Genomic DNA, 5911 nt, shown 5'->3' on the forward strand with positions numbered 1-5911 from the left:
GGCGGCCGGCCGCCAGGTCCTCGGCCTCGGCTATGTCCGCCCAGAGCATGCCCGGCGGGCCGGAGGGGGCAGGCGAGGGGAGGGCGGGCGCCGGCGGAGGGGCGGGGCTCGAGGGAGGGGGTGGCGGAGGAGGGGGGGCCGGGCGGCCACGGCGCCCGCGCCGGCGGGGGCGGCGGCGGTCGCCAGAGCGCAGGACTCCACCACCGTCATCCTACTTCCATATCCCGAGCAAACGATTTCGTCGCTGGGGTTATATATAGAACTGTTCTTCACTTCACTCTGTCCAGGATTACAGACGGTGCACTGACGCTTGCGAGAGCGGCGCACAACGGCTGCCTCTCCTCCACTGCCGCCTGCCGCCGGTGAGGTAAGCATCCCGCAGCCACGGTTCACATCCCGGTCCCTCTCCATTCCGTTTCTTCTTCTGCATTTCCCCGTCTTCTTCCACCCGATGGTGCCCCTCAGCCCTCACTCACCAGGTCCCTAATATCTGAAGGAAGTCACTCATCGCACACAGTACTAGGCAGGTGTTCGAGGAAATGGGCGCCCCGGGGCCATCCGCCAGGGACTGGTCGGAGATGCCCTTCGACGCGCTCACCTCTGTCTTCGCCAAGCTCGCCGCCGTTGAGCTCCTCATGGGCGCCGAGCTCGTGTGCCGCTCATGGCTTGAGGCCGCCAAGGCGCCGGAACTATGGCGAGCCGTGGTGATGATGTGCCAGCCCCACAATGTGGTGGACAGAGGTGCCTCCTTGTGCGCCATGGCCAAGGAGGCCGTTGACCGCTCTGGCAGGCTGCTCGAGAAGTTCGTGATTCGTGGGGAGGAAATTCGTCACCGATGAGCTCCTGCAATACATAGCGGACAGGTACTCTTGTTCGACACTACTCCCTCCGTCCCATAATATAAGAACGTTTTTGACACTAGTGTAGTGTTAAAAACGTTCTTATATTTTGAGACAGAGGGAGTACATCACTAGATCTGAGTGACTGAGTCTAATTCGGTTTCAGAATATTTAAATCTAGGTGAAAGCCCTGCATTCTTGCTAGATTTATCCGGTAATTTTATATTCTGAACCAACCAAATATATGTAGTCAAAGAGCTGGTATGGTATAGATGAGGAGTCTGAGTGTATCCCCGAGAAGTTGTGCATGGTCACACTCTAAGACAACATAGAACATTGTCTCGTCATTTCACATGTGCTGTTGCTGATAATTGTGTAGGCATGCCAAGGAGGCAATGCATGGTAGTATACTGCATATATTAGGAGTTTAGGACTCGCCACCAAATTCTCTGATTTTTCGCCACCAGAATACTCTGATTTTCGGCAACACATTCAGTCATTCAGCCACCAGAATACTTATAACTGAATAATTCATCGTTCTTTTCTGTGGACCAAGCCTAGAAATATCCTCACCACCAGGCCTCTGCTATGGCATGTTTAATATACCATTTGCGTCCGGAGGAATAAATACATTGCAAATGATATGTTCATTCCACTGACCAGTATCAACAGCTAAGAAGTTGGATACCTGATTGACATCATCGTCCAAAATATGGCCCATTGGTTTCTTGCTAGGAGCGCCAGCAGTCCACTTTTCATTACAGATTGGTTGTTGCACTGTCATCAGTTCATTTGATCAACCCATGTTGCTATACCTCTCTGTCTGTGACCAATTGTCATGCGGAGCATTGAACTACACAGTTGTTGTTTTCCAATGAAATCTTGACATAGAAAGAGCACCACAAAGTAATACTATAAATTTCACCTTGGTTGCAGGTCGCCCTCCCTTAAGAGCTTTGCCCTGATAAGATGCTTGGAGATCTCCATGAAAGGATTCATGGACCTGATTATCAAATTCCCTCGGCTAGAAGAAGTAGTGCTTATTGAGTGCAAAGAGGTATGTGATGATGATGAGGAAAGCCGTGATGTGTACAAGACAATTGGCGGAGCATACCCGCAACTACGAGGTGGTACGTTCTCGATAAAGATGACAACTACTCCAAGAGAAGGGATGTGGTTGGGATCGCTACGATGAAACAGCGGTGACACCTTAGTCTTAACTGCATCGACATCACCAACAAGAAAATGGTGATCATCATTGATAGCTATCCTTACCTCGAGCATCTTTGCATGTATAATTGCCACAACATCACCGTCGACGATGCGCTACTCGCCAAGTGGGCCAGGATCAAGACTCTAAAGCTTAAACCGTACTATGATAGTCGTTGGGTTTCCGCTTATCTTGAACCAATGTTCTCCTACAACAACCAATAATTGTTGGAGTTCTGACGACTTTTGGGACACAGATAGCGATTACAGCTCGGACACGTGAAGGCCTTACCTAATCTCCGAGATGACTTTGTGTTTGAGTTGTGTCAAATATTTTATATAAGGTAGGTTATAGTTGGACTCTGAGTCGTACGATGTGTAGATAGGATACGGACTCATGTCCTAATTAAAAGGACACTTGTATCCAATGCCTCTTATATAATGTGAGGTAGACACACAATGTAATCTCTGCCAACATCATAGCACAAGCAGGCAGGGGGAGCCGGCGGCGTGTGCCGGCACCCGGGCGATCGGGGTGCGGTATTGTGACATTGTCACAGGGAGGAGCGCTATAGTCAGGCCCCGGGGATGTAGCAATATCGATGAACCTCGTTAATAAATCTTGATATTGTGTCTCGTTTGATTGCTTGGTCATCAGATGGTCGACTATGCGCCTCGGATTATATTTATTCTAACACTTTGCTAGCCGCATCCACTGCGTCTTGGCTAGGGAGCTATCCGATGAAAGTAGGGGAGCCTGCACGTGAGAATTTTACTATTTTCCTTCACTAATGTTCTTGTTTTTCCTGCAAAAAATGGTAATGTGATGCTAATAGCATGGAGCTCTGCATGAACGAGAGGATTTGAAAACGCACTCGTAACACTGTTTATTTGCAGCTAGCTGTAATTTGTTAAGCTGGGTAACGATCATACTTGCTTGCTTAGACACTTGGCCTAAAATATGCTATGCCAGTGTGCCACTGGTGTGCACAAGATAGATCCATCAACTGTGTATCTTGGATTGATGGGTATCTATTTCCGATATGATGGAAGGAGTGGTCATTTTACATGAGACCATTACTGAAGCTTGCGAAATGATACTAAGAAAATTGCCTATTTACCTTGTCAAATGGACGTCGACAATGATTTTTTTTAAAGTCACCCATCTAAATTTTAGTGTGCAGCTCACGAATGGTCTCATGTAAAATGGCCACTCCTTCCATCATATATAGCTGCCCGACAAAAATGTTGTTTGCGTGGGTTAAATGATAGCCAAAGCCACTAAAGTGATCTGATTGATACCTAGGGTTAAAGCAGGGGAGGATGTGTTATGTAAGGCTAGTCATAGTGGAAGTAACATAAATAATAACATAGATGCCACATAAGCAAAAAAGATAATGTGTCATGTAATTAAAGAAGAGAGAGACAAATAGAATAACATAATATGTTACCATCACATAGCGATTTTAAATACAATATGAGTCTACAAAATAATAAATGAAGACATGTACTCCCTCCGTCCGGAAATACTTGTCATCAAAATGAATAAAACGGGATGTATGTAGACATATCTTAGTTCTAGATACATCCCCTTTTATCTATTTTGATGACAAGTATTTTCGGACGGAGGGAGTATGTTACTACACCTATGACACTTCCTACTATGAAGGTAGTAACATGAACTAATAATGTATGTTACTAGTTTAGTAGTAGTTTAAGTTACTCCCCACTATGACCAGCCTAAATGGGAGAAGGTTAATCTGGGTCAACGAATCGTTATTTAGTGGTCCAAAATCCATCAGCTCCAAAAAGGTAAAACCGTCGACTGCCATGTCGAAAACCTCAGCGTTTATTGCAATATAAATCTATTCGAAACAAGACACTACCATATGCCGAGATTTAGCTTGGGGGCTCTGCGTCGAGGTGGCATGCCTCCGGATTGAAGCTGACAGTGGGCTTCTTAGCTTCGAGGTCGAAGATGAAGCGATGGTTGATATGTTGAATGGCGCCGATGACCGTCATGTCCCTATTCGAGACCAAGCCGAGGCACTGGTATTGATGGCCGGCCTCGTCGACGATCTTCATGAACACATGCTCCGGCATGACCCGGAGCCATGCACCATTTTCGAAGTGCAGCATCATGCTCGGGAGGATGCCATGGTGTGACGCCGGCTGGTGGACACACATGTGGTGGCCCTGTAGATGGACGAAGTGTGCCCCATGGTGCTGCAGGTGGAGCCGCACCACCTGCTCAATGTGGATGTATGCCGCGTGCACGAACGCTGTCATCTTCGTGCCGATGTCGATCACGCACCCGCCTATCCCTTGACATACCCCACGACAGGGACGGTGGAACATCTCTGGCGTGACACCCGGCACCCGGCTACCGCCCACGCTGACCCCAACGAGCTTGACATAGTATGAATAATCGTTGTTCCTAGTCCGCATAAGGATGAGTATTGTATGGCGGTGCACGCTCGGCGGTGGCTGGCTAGGGATGTCGGCGCCGAACCGGAGGAAGTTGTACGCGCTCATCCCCGGCGTGAACGGGCAGTAGGAGAAGCGAACGCCTTGGCCATTATTGACCTGGTCTGTGGATTGATGGGGGACTTCCACATCCCAAGGCCGAGGACACCGGCGAGGATGTTCTGGTTGTCGAATTCCGCAGTGTGGTGGGCGCAGCCGAAAACTATGCTCCGCAGCTGCTCAAGCCCACCTTCGTTGTTGCCTTTGAGGAAGGAGAAGGTCTCCTTGGCGAGGTATCCCGAAGCCGGCGTGGGGCTGCTTCAGTAGCCGATATGGAACTCGCAATGACTGCTTTCCCACGGTTTGTACCGCGCATGACACAAGACACCATCGTTCGCTGGGACATGGTGGAAGGTCAAGGACTTGGTTGGGTCGAACACTGGGTTGAACTGTGGCCTACAGGGGTGGCATGGCACACACTGCATCCAAGTCCAGCGCAAGCTCGTAGTTGTGGGACCCATGCTTCGTGCCCACCCCCACCAGGACGGCATACACCATGTCCGCCAGAGGGCACATGAGTGGACTTCTGGCATTAATGGTGATGTTGGTGGCAATGCCCGGCGGGAGGAGATGGTTGGTGATCCGGCACTTTACATGGTCCTTGCCGTGCTGGAGGCTCGCCAAGTCCGTTGGTGGTTGGCGGCGAGCAGGAGGCTGAAACCGCCACTGCTGTTGAGTGGCGGTAATAAAGTTGAGGCCGTAATTCCATGGATGGATGGCACGAGGGTGCCCAGGAGGGTTAGTGCTAGAAGTAATTTGGCCGTCATTGAGTACGGAGTGGACCGATAGTGCTTGTTTGGAGTGAGATGCACGAGTGGTGGAAATTGTGAAGCTATATCTAGAGATGAAACCCATTGATGTTTGTGGAATTTATTGGAGGAAATCTGGTTTTTGGACATGCATATCTATCTTCTAATCCCCATCAATTAATAACTCAATTGTTAAAGAAATCCATTCGGAGATACGCAGCACTTCAAGTACATTAATTAGCAAGAGATTGAACTGGCCCAGAGTATAATTGGCGCCATAGATACCAAGGTCCAACACAAAGGGCTACCAATAAGCCAAGGCCTGAGTACAACCCGATAAGGACAGAGGTTCACGTCAAAATTAGCCACACAAACAGTTTAAGCCAGAGTATTGTTGTCATTATTAGCCATAATTTTTAAAACCGAACTGGCAATCAAACAACTGAGGCTGTTGATTCAAGTTTTAATTGGTCGGGCCTCCTGCTCAATAGGTTTATTGGCGACAACAAATGAAAAATTTTAAACAACCTTTTAAGTAACATCACATCAATTTATACACAATATATTCAAGGGAAAAAAAATCTAAGG

At 48.4% G+C, this 5911-nt stretch overlaps 1 pseudogene; it reads right to left on the bottom strand.

Annotated features, from left to right (window-relative positions):
* Positions 1-3947: 3947 nt before the first annotated feature.
* LOC119333892 lies at positions 3948-5341 on the bottom strand (annotated as a pseudogene).
* Positions 5342-5911: the final 570 nt, after the last annotated feature.

The sequence above is a fragment of the Triticum dicoccoides genome, chromosome 7A (genome assembly GCF_002162155.2).
Source record: "Triticum dicoccoides isolate Atlit2015 ecotype Zavitan chromosome 7A, WEW_v2.0, whole genome shotgun sequence".
NCBI lineage: Eukaryota > Viridiplantae > Streptophyta > Magnoliopsida > Poales > Poaceae > Triticum > Triticum dicoccoides.